Source organism: Danio rerio, chromosome 12, assembly GCF_052040795.2.
Source record: "Danio rerio strain M-AB ecotype USA chromosome 12, GRCz13ab, whole genome shotgun sequence".
NCBI lineage: Eukaryota > Metazoa > Chordata > Actinopteri > Cypriniformes > Danionidae > Danio > Danio rerio.
This window is the reverse complement of record NC_141032.1, coordinates 579,282-593,360: the sequence shown is the minus strand read 5'-3', so window position 1 is coordinate 593,360 and position 14,079 is coordinate 579,282. Positions and strand designations below refer to the sequence as shown.

At 34.2% G+C, this 14,079-nt stretch overlaps 1 long non-coding RNA gene across 1 annotated transcript; it reads right to left on the bottom strand.

The window, feature by feature from the left end:
* Positions 1–79: 79 nt before the first annotated feature.
* LOC147841239 (uncharacterized) lies at positions 80–1,396 on the bottom strand. Its single transcript, XR_015503747.1, has 2 exons — positions 578–1,396; positions 80–479 (listed from the first exon to the last, which is right to left on the bottom strand). It is a non-coding gene; the product is annotated as an uncharacterized LOC147841239 (long non-coding RNA).
* Positions 1,397–14,079: the final 12,683 nt, after the last annotated feature.

Sequence of the window (14,079 nt, the reverse complement as noted above, 5' to 3'; positions counted from 1 at the left end):
GTAACACAACATCTATAGTAATTCAGTTGTTGTGGTGATTCTACAGTTGCCATGATAACAACAACTATAGTAATTGATCTGCTGTGGTGAGTCTACAGTTGCCATGATAACACAACAACTACAGTAATTGATCTGCTGTGGTGATTCTACAGTTGCTATGGTAACACAACAACTGTAGTAATTCATCTGTTGTGGTGATTCTACAGTTGCTATGGTAACACAACTGTACTAATTGATCAGTTGTGGTTTTTCTATGGTTGCTATGGTAACAACTATATTAATATATCCGTTGTGGTGGTTCTACAGTTGCTATGGTAACACTACAGCTATAGTAATTTATCTGTGGAGGTCATTCTACAGTTGCTATGGTAACAACAACTATAACTATTGATTCGTTGTCATCATTCTATGGTTGCTATGGTAACAACTATAATAATATATCTGTTGTGGGGATTCTACAGTTGCTATGGTAACAACAACTATAACTATTGATTCGTTGTCATCATTCTATGGTTGCTATGGTAACAACTATAATAATATATCTGTTGTGGGGATTCTACAGTTGCTATGGTAACACAACTATAACTATTGATTCGCTGTTGTCATTCTATGGTTGCTATGGTAACAACTATAAAATATATCTGTTGTGGTGATTCTACAGTTGCTATGGTAACACAACAACTACAGTAATGTAAGCAAATGACCCAATACTGTAGTTTACTACAATTAAACTGTATATTATATTACAATACGCCACAGTGCGCTGTAGTAAAAACTAAAGTACACTACAGTATTTATTACGGTTTATCACTTCACTACAGTTAATATTACAGTATGCTGGAAAATGCAACAACAAACTCTTTTATATACAGTATAATGCTCAGAAACACTAGTATTTATTAAAATATTTAAATGAGCAGCAAAAAAAAATTATATTTTTATTTATTTTTCAGCCAAACTAAAAGAAATGCGATTTTATCCATACATAAAACTGTAATGAGGAAAACTGTGAAGACTGAAACAGCAGCTGTGAAATATTTGAAAATAGCTCTACATTTCACAGGAGGGCAAAGAATAAAAGCATGAGAACACAGTGGCAATATAAAGGCAGATGAACGCAGAAGTCTTTAGTTTCTGTCATCTTTTGTTCTTCAGTGTATTTTGACCCTGAGCTCCAGCAGAGGGCAGGCAAACTCCACACACACTGAGCAGAGAAGCACAAACACCAGCTCACACACTGACTATACACTGCAAACCATGCCTCTTCTTGTCTAGTTTCTATATTCCAAATCATTCATAGAATATTATGGTAAAATGAAAAACTAGATTATTTCACTCACCCCATTGGCAGATTATTTTATTTTATACACAAATACACTGCATTTGTTACTCATTAAACTGGTACATTACTTATTAAACATTATCTGTTAAAGTTAATAATGCTTAACTCATAATATAATAATATATCAAATTAAAACGACTAAAATAATCAGTTTGATTTTATTCAGAAATAATAATATTGAATACTTCTCATTTGGATAAGTTGAAAAATATATTACTATTAATAATGATTTAATAACTTACTGTACTGTACAATTAAAAACATGTTCCTTATTGGCATTGATGGCTCCAGAACTTTAACATCCATGGAACCAAAAAGGTTCCTTAAAGCGTAAAAAGGTCTTAATAGATCAGTTATTTTATAATAATATGTAATAATATACTTACTCTCACTCCCAGGGCCATTTATATTAAAGCTGATGTTTATCTGCACCATGTTGGTGTTTCGTAACATCTAGAATTTATAAGGTGGGTCGTTAGCCCAGCGTTCAACCCCCAATCTGGAGGACCAGAACACACACTCATACACTATGGCCAGTGTAGTTGATCAGTTCCCCTATAGCGCATGTGTTTGGACTGTGGGGGAAACCGGAGCACCCGGAGGAAACCCACACCAACACGGGGAGAACATGCAAACTCCACACAGAAACACCAACTGACCTAGCCGAGGCTCAAACCAGCGACCTTCTTGCTGTGAGGCCACTGTGCTGACCACTGAGCCACTGTTTCATCCATATGATAATATATTCAGTGTATTTTTGATTGCTTTCAGGAACCAAATAATTAGCTTATAGTTAAACCCCATTTTGGTTTTTCTGGACGCCTTTATTTTAAAAACATTTGTGTCACCTGGAAGACTGTGTGTGTGTGTGTGTGTCCCTGTAGACCTGATGTAAATGTGCTGATGTGTGTGTGTGTGTGTGTGTGTGTGTGTGTTGTAGTCGTAGGTGAAGCTCTGATCATGTGTGATTTTGGTGAGTGTATCTGTTTCCAGAGGTCAGGAAACGCCTCAGGCTGAAACGCCTGACATCACACACACACACACACACACACACACACACACACACACACACACACACACACACACACACACACAAAAACTAAACACACTAGCACACTCTCTCTCATCGCTCACAAACAAACACATACACTCACACACACACACACACATGGACATACTGTACAAAACACATAATTCTAACAAACGATAATATACTAGACTCTCTCTCTCTCTCTCTCTCACACACACACACGCACACAGAAATAAACTGAACACACACAGGAGTCTATAATGAGTAGAGAGTGTGTGTTGTTATGTAAATGAGTGTGAGCAGCTCTCTGACACAGAGTTGAAGTCCAGCTGGCCTCCGTGAGTCTTTATCTGCAGGTCATCGGGCCCTCGGGGACTCGGCCCTCAGGAGCCAACGCACTGACAGCTGAATGAATCATGCTAATCATCTGCAGAGTCATACACATATTCACACACACACACACACACACACACACACACACACACACACACACACACACACACACACGTCTACAAAAACACACACCTGCAAAAACACACACCTGCAAAAACACACACCTGCAAAAACAGTTGCAAAGACACACAGTTGCAAAAAAACATTCACAAAAATACACACACAGTCTTAAAAACACAGTCTCAAATACAGTCATAAAGACATTGTTGCAAGGACAGTCGTAAAACAGTCGCAAAGACAATCGCAAAAACAAAGTCGCAAAAACACTGTGTAAAAACAGTCACAAAGACACAATCGTGAAAACAAAGCTGCAAAACACTGTAAAAACAGTCCCAAAGACAGTCATAAAGACACAGTCGTAAAGACACAGTCATAAAAACACAGTCACAAAGACACAGTCGCAAAGACAGTAGTGAAAACAGTCACAAAAACACAGTCGTTAAAACAGTCGCACAGACACAATCGCAAAAACAAAGTCGCAAAAACACTGTAAAAACAGTTGCAAGGACAGTTGTGAAAACACAGTCACAAAGACACAGTCGTAAAAACAGTCGCAAAGACACAATTGTGAAAACAAAGTCGCAAAAACACTGTGTAAAAACAGTCACAAAGACAGTTGTGTAAACACAGTCACAAAGACACAGTCGTAAAAACAGTCGCAAAGACACAATCGCAAAAACAAAGTTGCAAAAACACTGTAAAAACAGTCCCAAAGACAGTCATAAAGACACAGTCGCAAAGACACAGTCGCAAAGACACAGTCGTAAAAACACAGTCACAAAGACACAGTCGCAAAGACAGTCGTGAAAACAGTCACAAAAACACAGTCGTTAAAACAGTCGCAAAGACACAATCGCAAAAACAAAGTCGCAAAAACACTGTAAAAACAGTCGCAAAGACAGTCGTGAAAACAGTCACAAAAACACAGTCGTTAAAACAGTCGCAAAGACACAATTGCAAAAACAAAGTCGCAAAAACACTGTAAAAACAGTCGCAAAGACAGTCATAAAGACACAGTCGTAAAAACACTGTGTAAAAAAAGTCGCAAAAACAAAGTCGCAAAAACACTGTGTAAAAACAGTCACAAAGACACAGTCGTAAAAACAGTCGCAAAGACACAATCGTGAAAACAAAGTTGCAAAAACACTGTAAAAACAGTCGCAAAGACAGTCATAAAGACACAGTCGCAAAAACACAGTCATAAAAACAGTCACAAAGACATTCGCAAAAACACAGTCGCAAAGACATTTGTACATCACAGTCGCAAAGACACTCGTAAATCACAGTCACAAAGACACTCGTAAAACACAGTCACAAAGACATTCGCAAAAACACAGTCACAAAGACATTCGTAAATCACAGTCGCAAAGACATTCGTAAAAAAACAGTCACAAAGACATTCCCAAAAACATAGTCGCAAAGACATTCCCAAAAACATAGTCGCAAAGACACTGTCGCAAAGACACAGTCGCAAAGACAGTTGTAAAAACACAGCCGCAAAGACACAGTCGGAAAGACACAATCGCAAAAACAAAGTCGCAAAAACACTGTAAAAACAGTCCCAAAGACAGTCATAAAGACACAGTCGCAAAAACACAGTCGCAAAGACACTGTCAGAAAAACAGTCGCAAAGACAGTCGCAAAGACAGTCGTGAAAACACAGTCGCAAAAACACAGTTGCAATAACAGTTGTAAAAACAGTCACAAAGACACTGTCGTAAAAACACAGTCGCAAAGACAGTCGTAAAAACAGTTGCAAAGACAGTTTTAAAAACAATCACAATGACACAGTCGCAAAGACACTGTTGCAAAAACACAGTCACAATAACAGTTGCAAAAACACAGTCACACAGATACTGTCATAAAAACAGTCAAAAAATTGCTGCAAAGACACTGTTGCAAAAACACAGTCTCAAAAACAAAGTCGCAAAGACACCGTTAAAAAACCCATCACAAAAAAGACACAAAACAGATGCATTATATGTCTAAATACCAGGCATCCTAATATTGTTGAGCGATAGACGACAAGGAATTTATGTATTTCCACATGCGGCTGTTGAAAACACAAATGTGCTTTTATTCATATTTAAAGGCTGTGTTTATCGACATGTTGATTTATTGTCTGATTGAGCACCTGCTTCTCTGCGTTGTTTATCCCAGATTACACTTTAATCTGCCGTTTGTATTAAACTCTTACTTTTAAGGACACTTGGCCTGATGAGAAAGGCTTTTGTTCTTCATCTCCGACTGTTCTTAAAGACGCTGTGTGATTGTCTCATTTCATTATAAATGTCAATTCATTTAAAGGGTGATGCAACAACTCATTTTCATAAAGACATGACAAAAGAAACAATAAAATAAACAATTAAGAACACTAAAGCTCTCATTACAATCCAAAACAACAATAACTGATCTAATGACATTAATTATTGTGTAAGATTTTGGCCGTCAGCCACGTCTGCCTGAGGAATGCATGTGTAGCAGATGCTGTAAATGAAGACTTTCTGCATTTCACACACTCGTCATTAGACTTGTATTAATGATGGTTGGTTAATTAGCGGCATTAATTACATTAATGAGCCAGACATTATGACACACATGGCAGAAAACGTAATCACTCTATCCAAATCAGCGGAGTCTGCTGTCCGTATTCAGCCTTTCATTTCAGGAATAATATTAAAGAGAATTAAATGATATAGTTTTAGGAAGATCTGAATCTTTAAAATAATATAACTAATACATGTAAATATAATAAATCAATAACTATTATATAATGTAATTTATTAATTAATAAAAATATATAATTGAAATGGTTTCCCAGTGATGGGTTGCAGCTGGAAGGTCATCCACTGCGTAAAAACATATGCTGGTTCATTCCACTGTGGCACCCTTTGATGAAAAGAGACTAAGCCGAAAATAAAATAAAATTAATATAATATAATATAATATAATGTAATATAATATAATATAATATAATATAATATAATATAATATAATATAATATATTATAATATAAATGTAATAAATATAAAACAACAGATATAATATAATAAAATAAATATTATATAATATAATAAAATATAAATATAATAAATATAATATAATAAATATAAAATAATAGATATAATATAATAAAATAAATATGATATAATATAACATAATATAATAAATATAATACAATATAATATAATATAATATTTTAATATATAATATAATAAATATAATATAATAAAATGAAATAGAATAAAATAAATATAATATAATATAATATAACAGAATAAAAATGATATAATATAATATAATAGAATAAAATCAATATAACTAATAGAATAGAATAGAATAAATATAATATTATGAATAAAAATAATAAATATAATATAATATATAAAATGTGTTAAAATGTAAAATAATATAATGTAATATAATATTATGAATAAAAGTAATAAATATAATGTAAAATAATATAATAAATAAAATATGATATAATATAACATAATGAAATATGATAAATAAAAATAATAAATATAATATAACATAATATAGAATAAAAAATATATAATATAAATGATAAACAAATAAATAATAATTATAATAAACATAATAAATAATTACAATATAATAAATAACTATGCATAAATATGACGTAAATAATATAATTTAAATAATAAAATGGAGGGGAAAACACATGAAAAAAATATATAATTACTTGACAATCAGTTAAAGCAAATTTAGATATGCTTATTTTTTTATGTTTTATAATTCAATGTTTATTACCAAAATGGTACAAAAATAAATAAAAATAAATACATAAAACATTAAATACATAAAAAAAATTTAATATAAATAAAATAAAAAGGGATGCAAATCTTATTTTGTGCACAGCTGCAATAATAATGTCCAACAGGCCAACAAATATAAAAAAATACATATTTAGTACAGCCATTTCTCAACTTGTTGAAACTTTGTAAGCAAGTTTATGATCCGAAATGAAATCAAATTCAAAATATCATCAAAAAATAAATATGTGAGATAAAATATTATAAATACAAACATAATTCAAAGCTAAAAATGTAAAAACTTAAACTTTAGCGTGTCTGAATGGCTAACGTTGTTTACTCAAAACTGATCTGGACAAACATCATTAAAGATAAATGTGTAAATAAGCTAGAAATAAACTACAGCCAGCAAAAGTCTATCAATATATTTATAAGCATGTATGAGATGACGGAACACATTGATCCAGTCTCTGATCGGTGCGACACATATTGAGTGATGATCCGATAAACAAACACACAATTTGTGATTGATGAGCAAAGCATGATGTGCAGCAAAAACAAGCAATAAAGTGATGAATGCGTGCAGAATAATCCCCGTCTGCACCTGATGCAGAAAAGAGCAGACCTGAGTGTTGTCCTCCAACAGAAGCACTTCTCAGGCCTGCTTTAGTGTTTCACCTCAGGATATCCTCTGTAAATCCACTGACAGTAAGTTAAGAGAGATTTGCTTTTGTGTTTGGCTGCATTAATCCAACACAGCTCGAATATATCTGTGATTATCACAGGAGGCCACAAATGGAGGGATTTAATGTGTGCTTGAACAGAATGATACGACAGATTACAAACAAATGCTTGAGTTCAGCTCTATACGCCATATTTCATCCCTAAACTATCATTCTAATATCATTTAAATGAAGATTTATTGATGCTGTTGAGTTAAATATAATATAATATAATATAATATAATATAATATAATATAATATAATATAATAAAATATAATATAATATAATATAATATCTGTGTTTGTGATTCTACAGTTGCTGTGGTAACAAAACAACTATAGTAACTGATCTGTTGTGACAATTCTAATGTTGCTATGGTAACACTACTAAAATTGATCTGTTGTGGTGATTCTACAGTTGCTATGGTAACACAACAACTATAGTAACTGATCTGTTGTGGTAATTCTGCAGTTGCTATGGTAACACAACAACTACAGTAATTGATCTGTTGTGGTACTTCCACAGTTGCTAGGGTAACACAACAACCACAGTAACTGATCTGTTGTGGTGATTCTACAGTTGCTATGGTAACAAAACAACCACAGTAACTGATCTGTTGTAGTTATTCTACAGTTGCTATGGTAACACAACAACTATAGTAACTGATCTGTTGTGGTTATTCTACAGTTGCTATGGTAACACAACAACTATAGTAACTGATCTGTTGTGGTAATTCTACAGTTGCTATGGTGACACAACAACTATAGCAATTAATCTGTTGCGCTGATTCTACAGTTGCTATGGTAACAAAACAACCACAGTAACTGATCTGCTGTGGTGATTCTACAGTTGCTATGGTAACACAACATTTACAGTAATTGATCAGTTGTGGTACTTCTACAGTTGCTATGGTAACACAACAACTATAGTATTTGATCTGCTGTGGCGATTTTAGAGTTGCTATGGTAACCCAACAACTATAGGATAGTTCATACAACAACACACTACAGTTTACCGTAGTAATTTACAACAGTTTCCCTATAGGTAATACAGTACGCTGCAGCTTCTATTAACAATGAGATGTAGATGCTATAATATACACAGTATAATCCTTGTTTATGGTTGAAAACACTAGTATTTTTATAAATGACTATGGTAAATCAGGACAGTTTTATGAGTAATTCCGCATATAAAAGGAAATGTCCAGTGGTGATACAGTAATTTGCTGTATAATCTCTGCATATGAAACCTTTAACCTCTGCAGGAAAGCTCTGTGTCCACATCACGAGTGTCAGATTGCGGATGTTTGTCAGAGGATCGGCAGAACGTCACAGTTGATATTGATCTGATGTCTAATTGTAGACGTTAATAAAGTCTCCGTCTCCTGTATCGACTGCTTCACTCATTATCAATCAGGCCTGACGAGCTGCCGTGCTCTCATCACACAGTCATTTACTTACTTTATTACAGGATATATAGAATACAGAAATACAATGAAGTACAGTAGTCAACATTTGAAATAGATTCAAAATATGTTTATTGTGTAATTAAGCATATTTAAAAAATAATAATAATTAAATAATTCATTAATTTTGCTTCAGCTTAGTCCCTTATTTATCAAAGGCGCCACAGCGGAATGAACCAATGTAGTTGATCAGTTCCCCTATAGCGCATGTGTTTGGACTGTGGGGGAAACCGGAGCACCCGGAGGAAACCCACACCAACACGGGGAGAACATGCAAACTCCACACAGAAACACCAACTGACCCAGCCGGGACTCAAACCAGAGACCTTCTTGCTGTGAGGCCACAGTGCTGCATAATAAATAATATATTAATAAAAAATTAGATTGTAAGTTCTTGTAAAACTTGTAACACGGGGAGTGACAGAGACAACTGAGGTCTGGATCCACATGCAGGTTTATTCAGGCAAGCAATAGTCTATACTGGTGCAAACAGATATATAAAGGCAGTCCAGAATCGAAGTCAACATTTAAGGACTGTATTTTTTAGGAAAAGAAATGTTGCATGAAATTAATTATTGTATAGTATAAAAAAGTATAATTCTTTCAAGACAATTTAATTTGTACTCTTTTAGATGTACATGAAACACTTATATTAAAATATTGAATAATAATTATATACAATAATAGCAAAAGTCTAAATAATACAACATTTCCTCATAATTATATCATATCAGTTTAATTTGTACCTTCTGTAGACAGAAATATAAATCTTTATTTGTTAAAAATATATTTTTGTACAACTGTATAATAATTTATACCTTCTAGAGACACAGAAAAGCATCTTAATTATTGTATAATAATGAAAATTTATACCTTCATAATAGGGCTGCACGATATATCGTTTCAGCATCGAAATCGCGATGTGCGCATCCGCGATAGTCACATCGCAGGAGGGTGCGATGCAAAAAAAAAAAATAATAATAATAATTATATATATATTATGGGTGGAGCCGAACCGGAATACGGTATTCGGAAAAGCAGGAATAGAGTGTTTTTACGAATACTTAAGTCAAACAATACTTGATAAATTATTTGTATTTGGGAACAAGAAAAACATTATATCAAAAAGCTGCGTTTCCTCATGAGACCGCACTGCATGCCCGCGTGAGTGAGTGAGTTAGTGAGTGAGACGTTCAGGAGTCGGTGGGCGGGGTGGGGCCGGGGTAAGGAGACTGAGCAGGCTGCTTCTCTATACAGCAACAGAGAAGGCTTGGCAGAGCGAAAAATACTTTTCTGCATTACTATTTTTGTTTATTTTATCATACTAAAATAACACGTGACAGAAGTTCACTCAAAAGTGAATGTTCTTTCTGTTATTAATTACTAACACTCCCGTCATTCCTACTACTTTCAGAGCATAAATTTTGATATTTTACCATATGAAAATGCAAAGCAGTTATGAAAATTGAGAAATTAAAGCAATACAGAGATCTGGTCCCGCGTCAGGTCAGGGTGCACCTGTAACCTTAAAAACGCAGACGCGGCGGAGGCGCACTAAACTCACACAGGAAAGAACTGGGCATTCAATTCATGTTTTAGTGAAATAATTCTTTAAATACAGCTCTTTTGATCTCTAAAGGGGAAAAAAGCAAAAGAAATTTGTCGTTAAATTAATTTTAGCAAAGACGCAACTGCCAGTCATTTTCACATTCGTTTTTCAGTTAGGGATTTGGTCTATTAGAGTAACCTAATAAAATTGTTTTGTTGAACATTGTAGTCTACACAATAATCGATATTATAGTTTATTATATACATTAGCTATTATTAAAACTAAACTATACAATTGATAGAACAAAACCCTTTTTAATGTTTGCTTTCATTTTGACACCGCTAACAGTTGTAATAAGAAACATCACATTATGCAGAAGCATGCAGTCTCAAGTTAAAAACACCTTTTGAGTTTAACGATGATCAGCCTGCCAAGTCAAGTTTACAGTGTCATAAATGAAATGGGTAGCATGAGTAAAGGGGATTTGCCCAGCACACAACCTCATGCGCTGCAGGTATAGGCTGAATGATAATCTTTAAAAATATATAGGCTATGCAATACAAAACTTTAAACATTTATTTATTTTTTAATGAAAAGAAAAGAAATCAGGAGAGTAAAATATAATTTAAACCACTGGTCTGGCGCTGATACTTTGTATCCAGAAAAAGGGGGAAAAAGCAGATGAAAACCTGGCTGGGGAGACGGCGATAACATATCAGTTCTTCAGCAAAGATCACGACATCACTGTGATGCGTTTATCATACAACGCAGTTCGTGTTTATAATCATTAATATTAACTAGTATTAATTCTCTCTCTAGACTTAGTTTTAGGGCTTGTTCTTGTTGGCGCAATATAGCCTCGGCTTATTGCACGTACGAATCCGATTGTGAAGAATGATTAAGCGCTTGCATTTTTTTATTGCATCCTTTTCGCAAGTTATTCATTTGTTTTGTTTTTTAAGTGGTGCGAACATTATTTACTGGCAAATGTTCCTCGATCTCGTACATCAACAAATAATGTAGCCTACTTAAGTTAATTTACCTTTTATGTAAAAATTAAGGAATAACCGAATTTAATATTAATAAATAAAACATCCGTATAAACGTACATGTTTATTTTTGAACTTTCGTTAATAAAACAACACTAAACTGTTTATAAATATTGTAGTTAAATATTAAATTACTTTAACTGCTTGAAACTGTATAATAATAACAATTAAACGTTACATTTTTAAGAACTTAACAAAAATTCTAAATGGCACTTTACTAATCAGTGTAATAATAATATAAATATTAATAATTATACGTAAAAAGAAAATATTAACCTAGTAATAATATAAGTCAGATGTTTAAAAAAAACAGCGTAGTTTCTCTCCACCTTTTGTAGTCATATTTTTAATTATTTGCCAGAAAAACTAACATGTTGACTTTGTCCGGTTTAAGTGAAGAATGGGGTTATAATGTTTCCAGCAATACACTGTCAGACGGTGTGCTTGTAGCGAAAAATGCACAGACAGGCTACTTTTTCACAACCATGCGAGGGAGGGCTTCTGCTTCTGTTCCGCCGCCCGCATTTCTCGCAACGCAGGTTTCTCTACTCTGCGGAGCGGCGCGTTCTAGTTACCAAATAGCCTATGCTCAATTTCTCGTCAATGTCTTCCATTTATCACTTTCTCTTTTGTATCTGGCCCTTTTTGCAAATGCCTCTGCCATGCCTGGCTGAGCTGGGCTTCTGCGTTTAGAAGACAGGAGTTGATTAAGCCTACATGACTTTTTTTTTCCCTCGCCGTCAATCGCCACTAGCTTGCATGGTTCGGGACCCGTGGATCTGCGTATCGATGGATTTGCTCCTCGGTGTTTGGACTCTCAGCACTCAGCAGTGAATATTAAAACACACTTTACTTAAAACCCCCATACAAAAAGCTTAATCCAAATTGATTCGTTCACCTTTCTAGTTCGGCACGAATCCAAAATGTTCCCAGATGTAAGAGTTCGTTTTCTAACAAGATTCATGGTTGAACTTGAACTTGCTGAATCGCGCCTAATGTTATATTCTAACAGATATGTAATACTTGGCAACATAACAGTAATTTGTGTTTTAAAGTGCGTGACGTCACGTACTACGGCCGGTGGCAATGGACAACCAAGGTGGCAATGATTGTCGGTTGTCATGGTGACCGTCACAGCCCTAGTTTTAAGTAAAAAAAAAAAAAAATATATATATATATATATATATATATATATATATATATATATATATATATATATATATATATATATATATCGCAATATATATCGCAGAGGAAAAAAATATCGCAATGTCAATTTTTTCCAATATCGTGCAGCCCTACTTCATAAGTTCTTTTATTCAATTATTTTACAATTTAATTTGGGGCGACACAGTGGTGCAGTAGGTAGTGCTGTCGCCTCACAGCAAGAAGGTCTCTGGTTTGAGTCCCGGCTGGGTCAGTTGGTGTTTCTGTGTGGAGTTTGCATGTTCTCCCCGTGTTGGTGTGGGTTTCCTCCGGGTGCTCCGGTTTCCCCTACAGTCCAAACACATGCTGCAATTGGGTAAGCTAAATTGTCCGTAGTGTATGAGTGTGAATGAGTGTGTGTGGATGATGGAAGGGCATCCGCTGTGTAAAACATATGCTGGATAAGTTGGCGGTTCATTCTGCTGTGGAGACCCCTGAATAATAAAGGGACTAAGTCGAAAAAGAAAATGAATGAATGAAATATTTAATTTGTACCTTCTTTAAACAAACAAACAAACAAGCATAAAACATGTTTGTTTATTTATTTATTTACAGTTCAAAAGGGGTTTGAAAACAAACTCTTATTTTGTAGTGTTCCCATTTCTGCATGCAGCGTGCTGCTGCTGTTTTCCTGATCTCTTCATGTTTTGGTCATTGGCAGCAGGAGAAACACAAAGTTCACCAGAGCTGCAACATGAGACTCCTGATGTGTGATTTAGGGAGTGATTGAGATGATTGTGTGTGTGTGTATATGATGGATTTAATATAGAACGATTGTGTATGTGTGTGTGTGTGTGTGTATAATAGACTTCATATACAACGATTGTGTGTGTTGGAGTTCATATAGAATAATTGTGTGACTGTGCGTGCATGTGTGTTGAATGATTGTGTGTGTGTGTTTGTGTGATTGACTTCATAAAGAATGATTGTGTGTGTGTGTGTGACCCCTGCGTGACCCTTATTGACTGCTACTGAAAACTCTTGATGATGCAGCGACGTCTCACCTCCCCTCATCTCTTCTCACGTCTTATTTAGTGACAAAAAATGAGTTTTGATTTCTTCAAGAGATTATTTTCGCTATTATTTAATTAATTATTTTTCATTTGATTGTTTTCCACACCAGAGAATTAGTAAACATCACTGAACACACTGCTCTCTGACTTTGCTGCTTTATTGTTAGTAGAATAATAGATTTGATTAATATAAAACAAAGTTGGCCATAGAAATGAACAGTTTCATTGTAAAATGTTGATCGCTGTGAGCAAGAAATGGCGATATTAAAAATGATAATTATGTTTAATTTTGAATAATTTCATAAACACAATTAAAGTGTTATTTTTAAAGGATGCACTTCACATTAGTGGCCAAATCCATATCAGCACATAAATACTATTTGTATTTCATTATTAGTTTGATATCAGAACTGGCCAATTTTAAGCCAATAAATCAAAGTTTCAGTGTGTTTTAGAGCTAAATGAGTAGATG